The 19,536-nt window shown below is 39.8% G+C and overlaps 1 protein-coding gene across 2 annotated transcripts in view; it reads right to left on the bottom strand.

Moving 5' to 3' along the window:
- The window catches only part of WWP1 (WW domain containing E3 ubiquitin protein ligase 1), a 61,787-nt gene extending 43,845 nt beyond the window's left edge, over positions 1 to 17,942 (bottom strand). For both annotated transcript variants that reach the window (XM_084508681.1, XM_084508682.1), the window contains exon 1: positions 17,511 to 17,942. The gene's annotated coding sequence lies outside the window, so the exon portion shown is untranslated. The remainder of the gene's footprint in view (positions 1 to 17,510) is intronic.
- Between the last annotated feature and the right edge of the window lie 1,594 nt (positions 17,943 to 19,536).

Raw genomic sequence — 19,536 nt, 5'->3', positions numbered from 1 at the left:
TAGACCCGGCCCTAACCTGAATTTCTGGCCCTGCCTGCTCCTAAGCTATGAACTGAATTTGGTGTACACATTTACCAATGGCCTGATAACACTGAAGTGAAAACTGACTACACTTAGCTTTGTATCTTTCCCCATCAGGGGAAAAAAAAATGACGACAATGGCCAGGAAAAAAGACATTACAATGCCAGGAAGCTACCAACGTATCAAGGACATGAAACGGAGTTAGGCTTGGCTTTGGCTGCAGGACTCCATGTTTCTGCGACAAGTACACAACTACATCCCTACCATCAGTGCCCCAATGTTCTGCTTCTGCTGCCCCTGTAAAAATCAACATCCTTTTATAATAAAGGCCTGTATTAAATTCTTGACAATATGGTACACCTAGGTACATGTACACAGCAATGATTACAGTTCTAAATTTTTTAGAATGCTGTAAATAAAATACTGCATTAACACGCAAGTCAAATACTATTTAGAAAAATAAAATATATGCAGCTGCAAAAAAAAAAAAAAAAAGCATTTTCTTTTAAATAGACATCACTTTTAGTAACAACAATACATGAAGGAGATCTTTCATCATATTTTGTACTCAAAATGGCTTTTGATCAAACTAGTTGAATTAAGTACTTCTGGTCACTTCATGGTTTAAAGATTCCAAAGCTGCAGACCTCCCCATCCTTGCTTAAGTAGGAATTAAGAGCTGATACAGAATTAATAGGGGGAAAAATCATTCCATTTTCTAAGTCAAATTAGGAAAATTTATCAATTGTTTTTCTAGTAACTTATTTTTTAGGAATACATCAAAAAAAAAAAAAAAAGACAATGCTTCAGACAGTTATCAGTTACTTCAATCAGTACCCATTCAAATCAGCTACTACATTTTTGAACAGGACTAAAAGGTTATTGTCAAATCAGGCTTGATCTGGGTTGGTTCTCCTGGAAGAAGAGACAGCTTGCTCACATCATGTTTGTGATTTTCATTCAAGGTCCAAAACAACAAAGAAAAAAAGAAACTTAATTGCCTGATGCACATTGAGTAACACTCACAGTTGGACAGGTCTTTCTTCCAGGTAAACAAAGCCTTCAGGAAGAAAAGCCAGCCAAGTTATGTTGTACAAGATGAAGGATCTTATCGAGAGAGTTGAAATAGAAACACCTATTACCCTCTGAAGGCTGTTCTGGACAGAGGACAAATGCTGCTGCACAGTCAAAGACGAGAAGTACAAACCAAAGCTTATCCCCTCAGGAAATTTCCTTTAACAGGCAAACTACTACTATGATGCAGCCACAGAAATAAAAATAATAAATAGATAAAAAGCAATTTATCATCTAAGTGTTTCCAGTAGTGACAAAAATAGCATTAGTGACATTGTGGAAGGTGCTGGTGGTAGATTGCCATATACTAGAAAAGGACAGAACACGAAGAGCATTACTGGGAGCATAAAGACAAAGAAAGAGTAGTCTAACAAGAATTAAGGCTAATGTAAATTTGATAATAATCTAGAAATACGTGGGAACACATAGGAAACAAATGTAACGGCTACTGAAATAAAATACTGCTTGTAAAAAACCTCAGGCTTCTGAGAGCGCAGGCAATGCTGCACCAGACAGAGAGAGAGCATAAACACAGGCTGTGTGAAACTAAGCAGGGACAGTAAAGAAGTCACATAGCAGAGGGCCTGACAGATTTGCTGTAGGATGGGATTACACCAACACTGTTTTACCTCATTAGAATAAAAAAAAAAAATCATAAGCTGATTAAAAAAAAAAAAAAAGGTCATGCAACTAGAAATTATTCAAAGAAATACTGAAAAAAAAATCCAAGTTTCAAGGAATGGGAGACTCCCATCTTTGTAAGCCAGAAAACCCTACATCTGCATGGCAGAGAATAACCAAAACTTAAACTAAACAAGTTGTCCGATCTTGATTAAGGAGGGGAGGGGACGGCAGTTACAGCAAGTCATTAAAGTGATGATACTCATCTGGAGGACCGAGTTTTCATAACCAGAGATGTCAAAAGCAAAACACCAGTACTTTCTTGATCTTATTTGCAAGAAAGTCTACATGAGAAAGAAAAACAGCTGCTGAGGAAGCATAGAAACATGCTATAATAAAATAATATATAAATATATATATTTCCAGTAGCTCAAACCCTAGCTATTAGTGCACAAGGAACTGTATGTCCTATAGGCACCATTTACCACCACGTGGTATGCAGCCCCCAATTCCCCCCTCCTCCCCCGTTTTTATTTTATTTTTTGCTACTCAAAATAAATGTCCAGTTTAGCTACTAAACATATTGATTAAGGCTTAAAATGTTTGATGTTATCTCTGTATAATCTTAAAAAGAGGATTAAATACCGCAATGTAAAGGGTCACTATCCATGCACTTATAATCCTGCTGAACATCACTGGATTAATTCTAACAAGGGCTACAGCCATAACACATCCCTGACTATAAGCTTGCTACATCTCTTTATTCAAGTGCCTGGGCTAAGTTTCATTGCTGTAAGAGATATGAAGCTTTACTTTCTGAGCTGCTTCACTGACACACACAGAACCCCCCTGGGCCCGATAAATGAATTCCTGGGCCCTAAAAATGAATTAACAGAGTCTTGAGAGCCACATAAAGTTCACAGTTGTCACAAACTTCTTTCTGAACTATCCTCAACATACATAACCACTACATTAGCTCAAAGAATACAATCTCTCTATAAACCCCTGTAGCAGATACATTAAAATTAGTGTTAATTTAGTTTTGTATACAAATTTGTGTAATTACAGATCAACTAAGACAAAGTAAGACTCTACCTAAACCATGATATATCCTTTATTTTTTTTTAATTGAAGGCTCGCTTCCTGTTTCATGTGAATCAACAGTTTCATGGAAGACAGTCTAATTAATAACAGTATTTTAGATTTGCAATTCTGGGAAACACTTTATCTGAATCCCAAAATGCTATTAAAGCATCACAAAAAAAATAAAAAAAAAAAACAGACAATTACTTCAGTGGATATTGCATTACTCTATTTTTAGTCTTTAGTAGATAATGGACTCATGAAACTTTAGTAGTTATCTTTTTATGACACTGCCCATTTGGTAATGGTTGCACCTGGCTGGTACTTTCTATTGTGCTATACTAAAACAAACAATAGCATTTCTTCTAAAACTGAGAGATAAAAAGTATCATTGGAACAACAAATACATATTTATAAATTAACAAATCAGGGAAATACCAAGGAAATACTTATCAAAGAAGCTCTGAGTGAGGAAGATGACGTTACAATTTTTTGCAATTGTTCTAATATACGTTCTGATGTCCAATTAATGAAAACTTCAAGGATGTTGGAGTGTTTCTCTGAAACACCCCCTACCCTAGCATAAGCTGTCTGAACATACTGACAAAAATGTAATAAAGTGGGTCACGAAGCCAGTCACATGAGCAGATGCACACACACACATTCTTATGACGTTAGTCCACTTAAAAATAAAAAAACACACATGCTGACATAGCCAGGAACTCAGAAACCATCCATAAAGCTGAAGTTTTACTTCATATGCCAATTTGGACTACAGCAACTTTTCCAGTTTTAGTTTCAGACATTTAGATCAGATATTTATACAAAACTGTGGCAGAGAACTTAAGAAGTCATTCAGCTGACTGCAGTTTCAGCCAGTACAAGAGAGAAGATTGAATAGAAAATAAATGTAATTGCCATTTAAAACAACTTATATGCAATCACAATGTATTTTGCTTAGTGATCATGCTTTAATAAACGCTGATTTATGCTCTTGCTAATCTGATGCTTCTGTTCCAGAAACAATACAGAACTGGATGGATAAGGGAATGAAAAATAAGCACGAATACAGACTACACCAGGAATAAGTACCGTCAAATCAAAAGCCTTCCTGAATCCCCCCAAATCGAAATAAGAAAACTTGAAATCTAGCTGTATAAATGCACTAGGCAAGGACAAAGGAAGTAGATATGCAAAAAGCCTAAATGTTACTAGCACCTTTCATTCAATTTACTTTAAGTATAACTAAGAATACAGATGGGTAAAATCCCCACAGTGTCATAAGTATTATTTTTCTTGTATGAGAGCATATCCTCCAAATTCAAATGGAAATACAGACCAAAAAAGTCTTTTTTCAAATTATTTTTTTTTTTAAAACAAGGAAGCACAGCTATTTAAGTTTTTTCCCCTGTAAGCAAAAAAGGTATGGTGAGTCAACCACTTCCCTGGACAGCCTGTTCCAATGCCTCACAACCCTTTCAGTGAAGTGTTTTTTCCTACATCCAACATCCAACCTAAACCTCTTATGGCACAACTTAATGCCACTTCCTCATCTTATTATTTGGTGCTTGGGAAAAGAGACCAATCCCCACCTTGCTATAGCCTCCTTTAAGGTAATTGTAGAACGCAAAATGTCTCTACCAAAAGCACAGTATTTTTCTAATTCTGTTAAAGCTAATTGAAAGTTTTTCTAATTAACTGATTATAAAAAAAAAAAACTGCTAGTGTAGCTGTGTTCTTTTCAGAGAAGCAGTAATTCTTTATAATTAATAATAATAATAATAAAAAAAAAGGATATCTCCTTTTGACATTAGAAAAAATCCATCTCAGAGCTGATTATACACAAAGAGACCAAAGCAGGACTTTATCCTTAAAACATTAAGAGAGATCCAACCTTGAAACTAGTATTCCCAGACGCCCTACCCTCTTAACAATTCCCATGGTTCTCCCGGTACTCAACATATCAAGTGCATCCCTGAGCAATAAACGTAGAAATGTTCAAGTGTATCTACAAATACAGCAAATATCTTAAAAGAAAGGTCATTCACTGGATCCTAAACATAGCACTCTAATGCCTTACCCAGCACACTGAATTCTTGCACTTTGGCCAACTAATCAATGATTGCACAGTAGAATATCTTGCAGACTAATCATTACCTCTGGTCTCCCAGTCCTCATGCCCAAGGCAGCCCACAAGACACTTTCTGAAACAACCTCGTGACAAAGTTCTGCCCACATGGGGCCTGCTCCTCTGGATATCTGGAATCACACATTTGACAGTTAGTTTTATGGCACATTATAGATTCTCCTTCTCCTTAATAGCCTCTTCATGTTTCACAACCTGAAGAACACCTGTCATTTTTCCCCCACCATATACACCACTTTTCCCCATAAACACCGTAACTTCTACTCCAGGGATGCCATTTTCCCTCTCAGATATCTCTACAGTGCATACCTAACTAAATTTGGAACTATTGCTCTTTAACATCCAACCTGAAAGTTTGACATGTTTGTTTCAGATCTGGAGAAGAATCTGTGTACCCAAAAATGCATTGACCTTTATTAAACTGAGCCGGACAGCCAGCAAATGAGTATTTGTACAACTCTCATCTTGCCTACAGCCAACACTAACAAAGGAGTTCTAAGAACTGACACTCCCTAAATAGATAGCTTTGGTAATCAACAACTAAAATTACAACAATACTTGCACCTAGGCAAATACAAAACTTTAAAGTCAAAGCTTTATTTCCCTGAGCTCCACAAGCACGTCTGCGACTGTAAGAAGCAATGGAAAGCCTACACTTATCATCAAGGGATATCTCCTATAAACAGTAATAGGGCCATCTGAGAACCATTAAAGTTTCTGCTTGATATTTGTAACAAAATTCATTTATTGTTCTTTACTTCCTAAAAATCTGATCTGTCCTCTTCCATATAAGATGTTCTCCACCGTGTTAACATCTCCTATGACAGGCTAATTAAAAGGTTAGCAATTCCATCCTCCCTTCTAACCAAATATGAAGTAACTAAGAATGTACTGTGAAGCCAAGAAGGTACTTTATTTTAGGTGTGATGGTCTAGGGGCATGGACAAGAAACAGTATGTAAGCCAGTATTACCTTTTATTAACAAATAATTTATCTGTATATGTGAGGGGTGAACAATCTTCTCCTATGAACAGAAGCTTAAAGTAAGAAGCTATATCCATGAATATCTTCTATATTTAGTCAAAATACTTGATGGTTAGTTTTGATTCATTTCAATTGGATGCCTGAATTTAATATAAGCATACACTGGTTTATAATTCTCCTTTTTGGGTATAACTAATTAACTTTATTAACTTTAATTAACTCCTACTAAGCATACAGAAGGAAAGCAAGGTCCAAATTACACAAACAGCTCTAACCTTTGTTTTCTAACCTGTCTGCTTTACTTTGAAGAGCTTACATTCTGTCAATTTAACTCAATAGATCTGTTTATATGACACTGAAATGTTGCATTTTTTCACAGAATATGCCAAGTTCCTTGTCTTTTGGTATTCTCCTTTTGCCCTAACACAAACTGTCAATTCCCAATCAAATTTCTTTTTTTTTTTTACCTGCCTAAATTCAATCACTTACTATTTTTAAGACCATTATTTTTTGTTGTTTTCACCTTCAACTTTTAGTCCTATGGCTATTTTTGTCTTTGAATAATCTAAATCATAGGACTGGCTTGTAATATGGTGACCATCACTTGCTGAGCAACAAATTATTTTCTGTGGCACCTACTACTGGTTCTGAACTTCAGTCAACCAAGTAGCAGTACTCCATCAGACTTGTAAATATTAACTACAAAAACAAATGGATCTGGACGACAGGAAGGAAAAATTGCAAGTACTTTTCATTGTTTCGAAACCTTTGTAATTGTAGGATATATTCCATGTTAATTCTGAACACTGAAAACTTCAGGAGACTGAAGTGTTCCTGATACTTAACATTCAGCATATAAACTGCACATTCACTATATATAATCCTGAATGTTTCATTTACATCAAGCCCATGGAGTGTCCTGATGGGCAGGCATATACTGTTGGCTTCCTTAGAACCTGCTTTGTCAGTAGTACAATTTCGGCTTCAGCAGTCTCCTCCTCAGAGTCTGTAAGGCCCTGTCAGCAAGACAAGGCTGTAGTTTTTGGCAACTAACAGCTTCTCCTGAGATGCTCCAACATTCACAATAAACTGCAAATATTTTGTTAGTAAGTTCCAAGTTACCAGCGTTATAGCAGACCTAGACAGATCTGAACTGGCAAGCAAACTGCTACTCTTCTTCAGACACTGGGTTTGATGCAAGCTTTTCTGTACATTAATTTATCCTTCTCAGGCCAACCTACACTCAGTTCTTCCCCACCCCCCGCTTCAAGCAAACAAACCTTTGTCCGTTCAGAGTGGTAACCGGCATGGAGAGCAAGCTACATATAAAAATATTTCATTTTCTGTCATTTCTCAAGCACATCGACTGACCGTTGTTTCAGACGTGGGAATACCAAACCATGCATTAACTGTAACATATTGCCAGCCGCATAGTAGGGGCTAAGAAAAAATACAGTACAATTACAGAAGTTTACAAAACCTATTTTTGAGAGGGTTATGCAAGAGGTCTAAACAAATCACAGGCTATGAATCCACGGCACAAGTCTGCCTGCTCTGTTTTGTCTTATACTTAGACTAGCAGCTCCCTGGCAAAGACCTTTTTTAGCCTGGTTTCCCAAGCAAACATCGCATGTATGATTCATATTGTCCAACCGCCTCTTCCCACTCTTCCTTTCATCTCTATCCCTCGAAATGAATCTGTTCACCACCAGATTCAGTTTAACTTAACTGAAAAGTAACATCCTCTGATACACTTGGATCCCAGAAGCTTCATGAAAATCAACAGCTAGGTACAGGAAAAAGACAATTTCCTGCACTTGCTGAGCAAAGGACTACAGCATGAACTCAAGTTATCCATGCTGCCTGGCCCAAAGACAGACACAGCTATAAATCAGTCTAGGTTGCTGCTGTGTACAGTGGATTTTTATTTATTTATTTTTTTTTAACTGTAAGAAAGGTCCAGAAGAAGAGGAGAGAATTGTGATGATGTTAAAAAAAAAAAAAAAAAAAAAATCATGAGGCAAATTTCCCCGATCACAGAACAACTTATGTGACAAAATATTTAGGGCACACCTTGCTTATGAATCATAATTATGATGATGTTTCTTGATCCTACCAGAAAAATCACACAACAAAAAATACTAAAATGCCTCCTCTGTGTATTAGATAGGCCCCCCTCCCACAAAGTAATAACCCGAATAAACAACTTCCAGCTATCTTGAATAGAACAATGGTCACAATCCATATATCAAGAAATCTGGGATGAGTATTTCCCCCCTCATTTTAATATTCAACTGAACAGCTTCCACATCTATCAAAATAACACATACATCATATACTGGTTATATTTAGTCTTCAGTCTCTCTGGGTTACCTTCTGCTATGGGAAACCCTAATAGTACTTATAAATTATTGTGTATCAGACCTGCATTGAGAGCCATGAAAGTAATGTAGTAAAACATATCCCTAAAATATCAGCATTTGTAGTCTATCTGCATGGTGAACAGAAAACCTGACTGCAGTCACGTGGAGGCACATTGATATTAAATTTAACACTGTATGTAACGTGTTACAGCAATACAGGAAATGGAGAAGTATTTGGGCTGCAGAGCAGGCAGGCAGCCTGAGCACATACCACGAGTGCCCAGATAGCTTATAAAATCCACTCGCATCACCACAGCCTTATTAGTCACAAGAACCATTACTAGTGTAAGCATGTCCCTACTGCAGGCACAGCAGAACTAACCAAAAAATTCCAAAGGAACACTGAAGACAATGACAAAGAGTTTTGTTGTTTCTGCTGTGCCCTCATCATCCCTCCCCCTTGGTTCTGGGGGGTTTTGAAGAACCCATGATAAAGCAATACCAATTACAAGAAATGCATTAATACTGTCTCACAAAATAGGTCTTTCCCAGTCTCTGTTGTTTTGGTAAGTCAGTAAAAGGCAATAAGTCAATACCCAAAGAAAAACCTGCTTAGTGTTAAGGGCTGAAACAGCAGAAATGGTCTTTGCACAATTTTTGGCAGTAAGAGGTTTGATGTGATCCACCTCTCAACAGCTACCTCAAAAAACAGCTCAGTGAAGGAGAATTCACTGAATGTTCCCACTCTTTCCTCCCTGTGTTTGCTTTTTATAATGTGCTATGCAAGCCTCCTTCCAGCTGTCAATCTCAACAGTGTTAAACATTAAAACATGCCTGTCCTAATTCCCAGCACAGAGCCTGCCAGTCTTACCTATTAGTGAGATCACTCACCCAAGTATTGTCCCTGTTTTTCAGAAGGGCCCTCCAGTCTGTAGAATCCTCTAGCAATAAACCTGGTCCTTAATAAGGTGCACAGGTGATAAACCCTCCTTAAAACAAAGAGCAGCCTATTTCTGCTACTTATTTTCCAGTATGATTCTGAGATAACCCAATAACAAAATGTAACTGCTTTATGAATGCTTGTCCCATACAAATATTGCAAGCTGAGAAGATAAAAATTAGTAATATATAAGCCCTACCAGAAGCACCTTGTATTCCCAAGTGTCAGTACTGAACCACATCAATATATCTGAAATCAAGTTTAGTTCAAAGCTACAAAGGAATCAATGAACTATAAGAAAACAACTTAAATTTTGTAGTAAAACAGTGTTGGAAATATAGATTACATTTCTCCATTTAACAGATGACAATCATGAGGAATGCAGAAATACGCTCACGAGGGTCTGTATCCTTTCTGATACAAAGCAAAAGGCTATTTTATAAACCTGAAAGCATTACCAGCTAATTCTGGAGAACACTGCCCTGAAAACTTCAAAACCAAGTGACAACAAACACTGCACAGCAAAGGCCACCCAACTTCCCACTGCAGGAAGTCAATCATTCCCCCATTCTTGTTCATTTTAGAGCAACTTTTTCGGACAGATATTAGAGGCAGGGAGTGACAAGGAAGAGAAAAGCATCACCAGCACCCCCTAATGTAATCATGGCCAACAGAATTTTTTTGCTGCAAATCCTTTCAGTCCATAAATGCAATAAGAAGTGAATTTTTGAGGAGTTGAGGGGCTATATGTAATGGAATTTGCACATTAACTATTCCTACTTTCCACAAACCCACATTTCTTTGGTTTATCTGGCAATTTTCCCGAAAAACATGAACTTTGAGATGTTACCTCCAAAGAACAGCCCTGATTCCAGAGTCAACCTCCCAGAAAGGTCCCTCACAACAGCCATTGAGCCTAACAAACCAGTCAAAAAACTACACAGGCATAAAATTCTCATCGTAAATAGATGGTGTTTGGATTCAAAGACTGCAATATATTGCCTTGAACTGCCACACAACAGACTAAAATGTGCTTGACGTATTCCATAATACCACATGAGTTTCACATCTATGTTACTCTGCAGTAAAAAGTTCCACACCTAAGCTACAAGCTTTGTGAAGAACCACTTCCTTTTCTCTGTTTTTGAAAATAATGCTTACTAGTTTCATATGATATGGCCTTGCTTCTGTTGCCTTTGGTAAAATTTATCAGAAAATACACTAATAAATCACTCTATTGTTCATGCCAGTCTTGGTTATTATATCCTTCCTTCTAGTCTGAAGAGCATTAAGAATCCTTAGTCATTCTGTAAGTCTTCATCCACAGAAGTCAGTCATCCTTGTCTCGATGACACACTATTTAAAGACAGGACAAAGAGAGGATAAGATCAAAAAATGCACAAAACGTTCATTTGAGACTGGAATGTACCATGGGTATAAACGGTGGCATGATGATGTTGTTAGAATAGAACAGAGAATAAAATAAACATCTTCTCCATCAACCTTTGAGACATCAACTATTTAAGCTGGGGGCGAGAGGTAGTATCAATCAACATCTAGAAATGTGTTCTTACTTCAGCCCTCAGGGTGGGAGAATAGGACATTTGAAACAAAATTTTCTAGGATGTAGGAAAACAAGCCCAAACAGCATCTCTTTGCAAATTAAGGTCTACTTACTCTGATTTTACTTTCGTATGGCCTTTCAAACTTTGAAACTGAAGCAAGCAATGTAATAGAATTACCAAACATAAAGAAGTACATCAACCTACCCTGAAAGCTGGCTGTTCCAAGTACTTGAGAAAACAAAACATAAACCAACCAACCAAGAAATAAACAAACAAAAACCTGTAGTGGTCAGTCTAGAATAATACATTCATAGGACATACTTAGAAACATGATTAGTCCACATCCTAAACTGTAAAGTCTGTAATCTTTTTTATTAAAGCACCTACTATTTATCAACACATCTTTTCCTTGTCCATATCTGTTCCTTAGCTTGAGTCGTACATCAGCCAATCCCAACTGAACCTTGTAAACAATTACTTCCCGACAGACTACCCTACTCAGGTTTTCGAAGTATGCTCCAGTATCTCCTTGTTTAGTTACATGGCAGAAGGTTAAAAGCGCAAGCTGGAATTTACTCAGACTCAACCTCATTCAAAGGTCTGCTGGCCTCTGCTGAAGGTGCCCTCTTCCTCCAATTCTTTTAAGCTGAAAAATAAGCTCTACTTTCCAGTTTGTTTGCACAGACGCAGTACTATGTTAATACTTTTCTACTTGAATTGGTTATTTTCCCTATCAAAAAATGGAATACAAACAATCAAGAAACAACAGTCTGTTTGCAAATGAACTAAAGATAGGAGGTCCCCATATAATACAGGGACCACCTGCCATACAATAGTAGCATTTAGCAGTTTCAGAAACAGCATATAAAATAAATATAAAAACTAGTATACAAGCTAATCTATATTATTTTCCTAATACATTCCAACATTTACGTTTTAGTTCATTCCCAATCAGATGTTTTCATAGAGTAATCTGTAATTATGTCAAGCTTTTATTACTAAATACTCAATTTACACCCCATTTTGATGAATAGTTCTAGCTACTTCTTCCAGTGTGCATTAAGCCTTGTATGTTAGCAAAAAAAAAGTACCCATCATGATGTATTAAGCTAGCCTGTTTTGTCTCTCTGAAGTTCCCACTTCTACTACTCAGAAAATAATTTCACAACCTACAGATTGACAGATTTTTTTAATTTAAATTGCTTTTGAGAAAAAGGACAAATAACCACTTGTACTTCCATTAGTAGCAGTCTTTTTGCCATATAACAAGCTAAGATTCCCACTAGTTTTCTACCTCAAAACCATTCCCTTAACAAAGCAGTTTTATTCACCATTCCATGACAAGACAGCCTTGTCATAAACTTCTCACAAGACAGGCAGGTAGGGATTTTTTTATTATTATTTTTATTTGTAAATGGCACACAGATTACATCAGTCTTCCATCAGATTTTCAATTCTAATTGAATTTTTTCCCATTCTTGTAACTAGCATCCAAAAGTCAAAACACACTTAAAAAAAAAAGTCTTTCCAGATACTAAAGTAGGACAGCACTCATTTTTTGAAAAGATAACAGTGTAAGAAGGTAGCTGGAATTGGGGAAGAGGGAGGAAAAAAAAAAAAAGTGGCAAGAAAGAAGGCATAAAAGGAACTGAAATTCAAGAAAAAAAAGTGCTTCCACACTTCTATCCTGAGGGGAAAAGAAAAGGGAAGTGTGGCAACCCCGCTGCTCTTCATCTTCATTTCAGCTTTCCTCTTATGTTTAGTTTTGTTTTTTGACTGTTATGCACAGATTCTCTAGTGTCAGCATGCATACTAGAAAATGCAAGAGTTAATTCAATTTACCAGCTAGTAAAAACAAGGTCAGATTTTAAAATGTATGTATCCTGATCTGTTTGGCAGTTTTAGTTTACGCATACAAAAACTACATTACATCTTACTGAATTTCTCAAGAATGAGCAGAGCACTGTGTTTCAAAACTGTACGTGTGTTCTTTTTCTAGTTCTAATGCCTGAACATATTGTGCAATTTCACAGATTAGGAACATAATCTTTCCTGTTTACTTTTCCCTATTCTAAAACCATAGCTCCTTTGATTTGACTTATACTGAAATATCACTGGCTACATTTAAATGTATATACAGTCCAAAATTCTCTCAATATCCAACAACATGAGAAACAGAGGAAAAGTTTCATTTGTGGTGGTGTTTTTTGATTTGTTTTTAAAAGGATTCTTCTGCTAATCTGCTGCTCCATTCAAATATTGATAGTAAAAATCTCATTTAGAAACCCCAGTAACTAGAAACGTGTGCAGAATATACTTTACGCACTTTCCTCTGTGCATTCACAGAAGCACAGACAAGAGCTCTCTCCTGCCCACTTCAGGTTACAATGTGAAGATCCCAGAATGTCTAAAACAACAACAACAAAATTACTTTCCTCTGTTTATTTATTTATTGTTCTCTTCTACCTCCACAATCAGCAACCTAACTCTGAAGTTCTATTAAAAAAAAAAAATCGGACGGAATGATTCTGTGCTTCAGAACCACTTGAGAAGGTCAGTTACAAACACTTGTACTCTGTGTCATTTATATCCAAGATAAATGGAGAGAAAGTGCTACTGTGTTTTCAAGAACAGATCTTTATATTTGGAGGAATTATTCCAAAGTGGTTTCAGTCAGCGAAAAAATCCTTGCTTCAGACATCAGAGGTTGAATTTTACTACAGAAGTAATTAAATAACTCCCAGTTAACATCTCATGTGATGGATGTTAAGAGGTCTTCAGGTTTTGAACTGGTTACAATCAAGTACCCTCAGACCCTCGTGACTTGAAGTAGAACATTAACATTTCTCACATATTCCAGCAATAAGAAAAATGATGATAAATACAAAAAAAAAAAATCAAAAGCTCAAGCAGATAATCTGCTTTGTTAAACACATGCTTCATTCCAATTTTTATTAAAGGCTTCTTTTAGTCAAAAGGCCTCATAAAGTAACACTACCCTCCAAGCAAAATTCAGTTAATTCTTCAAAGTCAAGAAACTTGTAAATTAAATCTGAATTCATATTCTCGTTAAATACAACTTTGAAAGTGCTTTCATGAAAATATTGAATTACCAAACCTTATGTTACATGACAAATCCTTGAAATTGACTGAGAGGTGAGGGATTGAAAAAATAACTTGTTTGCCCTGTATCTAGAGAACCACCGCAGTATACAGTCATGCAAACCTGCAGTCATTAGTTACTCCATACCACATTCCACGTGTCTTGTAGCTACCAAGAACTACACGTAATACAAGGATAAAGGTTTCCCTGAAATGTTAAGTAGGAAAAACCATAGCACACTCCCAGGTAAACAATTCTGACATACTATAACTATTCTGACAGCTCATAGCTCCTCTGAGTCCCTCGTGTTCTTCTGTAAAGCAGCATTAGGTTAAGCAATACAAAGCTAAACTCAAGCATGCTTCTGGTTAAACTATTAGGTCCTGAAACACAGTAAAAACATACCCCAAAAGGCAGTAATTATGAATTCCCAGTTAGAGAAAATAATTAAAAATAAAAAACTCTCCCTTAAAAAGGTACTATTGGAAATGTTAAGCAATAATAAACATGTCATGCCACTGCTCTGCAGGAAAAAAGAGGGTGCACCACTCATACAATCTGTTCTTTACTACAAGCCCTCAGATTAACTCTTCTAGACCACACCTACTCCTGCTGCCAATGGGGAAAATGAATTTCTCCCCCCAACTAAACCATTTTCCTTCGAGAAAGTAGAGGCGAGATCCCTGAAACACGTACTGGTCCCTGCCTGTGACTAGTTTAGGTCGCTATAGGAGAACATCCTAGCTCTGACCTAGGACCTACAGGGAAAACAAGTGGCCTACTGATGCAAAGAAAACAAAATGTTAAAGAAAGGCCTGGCTGTAAGCAAATCCTGCTCTCTGCACTTGCATGTAGGCTGAAGGAACAAAGAACATGTCCCTCGCCATGGCTTAACTCGAAATCCAAAGAAAGCTCCACAGCTCTAAGCTTACATAATGTCATAAGGACGGCAAAAAATGACAGGATCTGGTTCGACACTACCATACAAAGTAGAGAGCACCACCACCACCCCTGCCCCCAGTTTACACATTTTTATTCTGGAAGGCATACTGGAGCAGCTTATCTACTGACTTAGAGTCTTACGCAATTGATTAAGAGCTCAAAAGCCACTTTTTAATTGAGGTGAATGCTACACTGTGCGGAAGCAGGTAACATAGCTTAAAATATATGACATACTTTGAGTAGCTTTACTCTTTCTCCTCAGTCTCCATCAAGATAAAAGAGAAAATCTTAAATTAAAAGTAGCTTCCAACAATCACTGAAGCACAGCTTGGAGGAAGCCATCCCAGCACCAATGTCTGCACTTGTCTGTCCCTCCATCCACTCCCCCTCCAAACCACATCATTTTCGCCAATTAAATTCTAGGATGGACTTGTTTTTTTTTGTTGTTGTTGCTTAGTTTTAAGCTAACGGTGTTTGGCCTAAGTGCACAAATGGTAAGCCGTATTTATTAATTGGAAATGGCTAGGCCATAAATTTTTTATTATGGTGCCTTGGATTTCAAATCTACTATTTTAATGGCATAAGGCAAAACTGAAGGCAAAACACACTTCCTGTGACAGATGCTGGTTTTGGACACGAAAGAGTTGGAGGGAAACAGAAGAACCTCCACACATATTCTTCTCAGAGAGAAACCAGGAAAGAGGGTGGAATTTCCAACTTATCAAAGTTCCCAACTTGATATGGAAACAACAAGCAACAGAACTAGCAGATATTCCTCTTCCTTCTACGGAGCCAGGAAAAGAGACTGATCAGCTCAGAACCCTGCAAGTATTCCCCTGATTTAAGAAGCACTTGTAGACAGGTGATTATTTTAACTTTATTGTCAACCCTTAAACAAGAATACATGCAAACTCACAATGTGTTGTTCATTGATGTTTAGCAACAAACATATGTTATTTTTCAAAAAAAAAATAATAATAATAATAATTTATACCCCTTTTAGTAATAAACTGTTCCATACTGACAGATTAAATCTGTCTTGGTACATAACATTGCTTTCATGTTTTCAGGTATAATTATGCATGTAAGAGAATTATCTTACAGTATCATCGGAAAAAGACTACTAGTTACTCAAACTAGAAGCATTTACAGAATCACATCTTCACTTTAACGATGAAAATACACACCAAGGAAGCGATAAAAGGATTCTAAACCCACAGCTTCACAAACACCATCAGCTAAAACTATTTCTAGTTGTCCCAGTTGAAAGCACCTTTATCAAGTTTCCAGACAAACTGTGCTTTTACAACTGTACAATGTTTCTCAAAAGGAGGAAAAATACACAGATATTTTCTACTTTTTTTCAATCTTCACTAGTATTAATATTCATGAGAAATAATAGTTCAGTTTAAATCTACCAACTTACTCAAATAAGGCAACACACACACAGAAAAAAGCCCAGGTTAATGAAGAATTATTACAGCCAATCATTAATCGTTTCATTCCTCTGACAAGAAAGGGATTAAAGCAGAGTATGAGTTTTAAAGGGAGACACTTATTACTATGAAGGCAATATTGTCTTTCATGCGTATGTTTATAAATAACTCTGCCACCTCCATCAAGTGACAGTTTTATTACTGTCACTTGCTAGATGGTAAACTCACACAACCTGGGCTTTTTATGCAAAGTTTTCTATATGACGCAGGTTCTGTGTGAAAATATGGTTGAAATATGAAAATCTCCTTTTGTTTCATCCAAATACTGAAATTCCACACAAACACTGAAGAGCTCCCATTAAAACTAGGCAGCATGCAGTCCTTGTCCCTCCGATGCACAGTTTAAACATTTATAGACCTGGAAGCAGAGCTAGATCATCCTACTGCAACTTGGAGGAGAACCGACGTTCCCAGCATTAGGCTTTACAGAAAAAAAATCCAAGTAAATAAACACTGACACCAAGTTGTAACATTTTGCCACCACATAAACAGGGACGGGCGACACAAACAGACTCTTCGAGGTGCTGCACCCAGACGGTGTGCTCGGTAAAACAGGCATGAGGAGGACCCCGACAGCCCTGCGGACACCTCAAACAGTGGCAGCGAGGTCCCCCCTCCCTGCTGTCCTTTTGGGGAGCACAGCGACGAGGGTGACAGCAGCCCGTGGTGCACGACAAACCTCTCCTCACCCCTGTCCCTCCCCGGCCGCCCCCCAGGCCGGCGGAGCCGCACGCACCCCCTGCCCCTCGGCCCCCAGCCCGCAGATAAGCCGCCGGGCGGCTCCCCACAGGTCGGGTCTCAGCCCTGGGCCGCGATAAGCCGGGTTCCTCCCCGTTCCCTTCCCAGCCAGGTGGGGGCCGAGGGACCCTCGGAGCCCCCTCCGGAGCGGCCTGCGGAGGGCGAGGGGCCGGGGCGCGGAGGCCGAGGCGGCGGCGACCTGGCCCCGGCTCCCTTCGCCATTTTAGCCCCCACGCCCATCGCGCGGTGACAGGGGCGGCCCGCAGCCGCCCGGCTCCCCCCTCCCCCGCGGATGGGAAGAGGGTGTGTGTGTGTGTGAGGGGGAGAAATAAAATAAATAAAATTAAAATAAAACAACCCAAACCGCGGCCGTTTCGCTCGGCAGGCCGCCGGGCCAGCCCGCAAAGCGGCGCAGCCTGTTTTGTTTCCTTACCGTGGCTCGCAGCCTCGCAGCTGCCGCCTCCTTCTCCTCCCCCCACCTCCTCCTCCTCCTCCTCCTGCTTCGCCTTCCTCCTCCTCCTCCTCCTCCTCCTCCTCCTCCTCACCCCTCGGCCGCCGCGCAGGATGATGCCATCTCACCGCGGCAGCGGCGGCTCGCCCACAGCAACCCCCCTCCCGCCGCCGCGGCGCGCCCCCAACGGCCGAGCCAGCCTCGTGTGCGCGCCCCCGGCACGGGCTGCGGGAACCGTGGCGGAGCCGCCGCCGCCGCCGCCCGGGCGTCAGGGCCCGCTCGGAGCCCGGCAGTGCGCAGCGGCGCTGGGAGGGACGCAGGGAGGGAGGGAGGGAAGGAGAAAGGAGGGTCCGGGCCGAGGCTCTTCGCAGGGGGACAGGGCTTCTGCCGAGCGCCTGCCCCGGGCTGAACCAAGTCGGGCGGCGCGGCGGGGAGACGAGCGGAGCGGAGCCGAGCCGGGCGGGGAGGAGGAGCCGCGGGTTGGGGCGGGCGGTGCTGCCCCCTGAGGGGGAGCGCCCTGGGAAGGGGCTCCCCCGCGGCCGAGGGGGTGCCGGCTGGTGGAGGTCGGATCCTGCTCCCTGAGGGGGATTTGGGGCTCCCCCCGCAGCTGCACCTGGAGCACGGGGCCCCGGCATGGCTGAGGGAGGCACAGGCTGTCCCGGCGGGGCACCGCGAGAGGCTTCTGCCTCACGCCGAGGGGTAAACGGTGAGCTGCGAGGAGCAACAGCTCGCAGCATGGAAGCCTGAAGGGACTGCCTGAAGGGACACGAGTCCTGTGAGGAGCGGCTGAGGGAGCTGGGGGTGTTTGGTCTGGGGAAGAGGAGGCTCAGGGGAGACCTCATTGCTCTCTGCAACTACCTGAGACGAAGGCGCGGGGAGCTGGGGTCGGCCTCTTCTCTCAGATGACTAGTGATAGGACTAGAGGGAATGGCCTCAAGTTGCACCAGAGGAGGTTTAGGTTGGAAATGAGGAGACATTTCTTCTCAGAAAGAGTAGTCAGATATTGTAACGGGTTGTGCAGGGAGGTGGTGAAGTCACTGTCCCTAGGGCTGTTCAAGGAAAGGTGGGACGTGGCACTTAGGGACATGGTTTAGTGGGTGACGTTGGTGGTAGGGGGATGGTCGGAACAGATGACCTTGAAGGTATTTTCCAACCTAAATGATTCTATGATTCCAGCCAAGTCTGGCATTTTGTTGGATTTAAAAAAAAAAATAAAAAAATCTAGCAGCCTGATGAGCACACAAAGTCCTTCAGGATGCTCACAGAAGTACTGCTTTCCAACCTGTTTGTTCTTTATACAAGATCTATAGGAGTACCACAATGTTTGGAGAAAAAAAAATAAACATGTAAAATTCAACTTTAAGAATTATCTTTGACTGGCCTTCTCTAGAAGATAATACTAGGTCTTCTCTTCACTGGTAACACTGGTACAAGTGCCTGAAAACTGTGGTAGTTGGAGTGTTTGCACACTACAGCTATGACAGATGTGAGCTTCAGGCTTGCAAAATCCATCGTGGGCCGTAAGGCTCCCTGTTTTTAGTTAGTAACCTAATTAAGCCATCTGATTTGCAGAATTCAATAAATAATGTTTTCTGTGCATCAGCTATCATATTTAAAGAATGCAATCGTGCTTTTGTTATGAGATTGCCCCAAATGAACTACTGTCTTACTCCAAGGAACTACTCTTACTGTCCTTCAGAGTCTGCCAGTAAGGTCCATCTCTCTTTCCTGCTAATTTATTTTTGTTTTACCTGAGGTAAAGCAATTTAATTGAAATCTAGAGTAAAAATGCCAGTACGTTTAGGTGGGGACATTCTTACAGGGGAAAAAATTATGTTGAGGAACTTTCCATTGGATTCACCTTTGCATTCTCATAAGTAAAGGACCAGTGAAGGTGTAAATAGCAACATTTCTATATCTGCTCTGTATGTAAGCTTTTAATTCTCCCATTTCTGAGGTTCTCCTCTTCCAAGGCTTTGCTCATTACTAATGTCAGTAATCCGATACT

Source organism: Aythya ferina, assembly GCF_964211825.1.
Source record: "Aythya ferina genome assembly, chromosome: 2".
NCBI lineage: Eukaryota > Metazoa > Chordata > Aves > Anseriformes > Anatidae > Aythya > Aythya ferina.
This window is presented reverse-complemented; position numbering and strand designations above follow the sequence as displayed.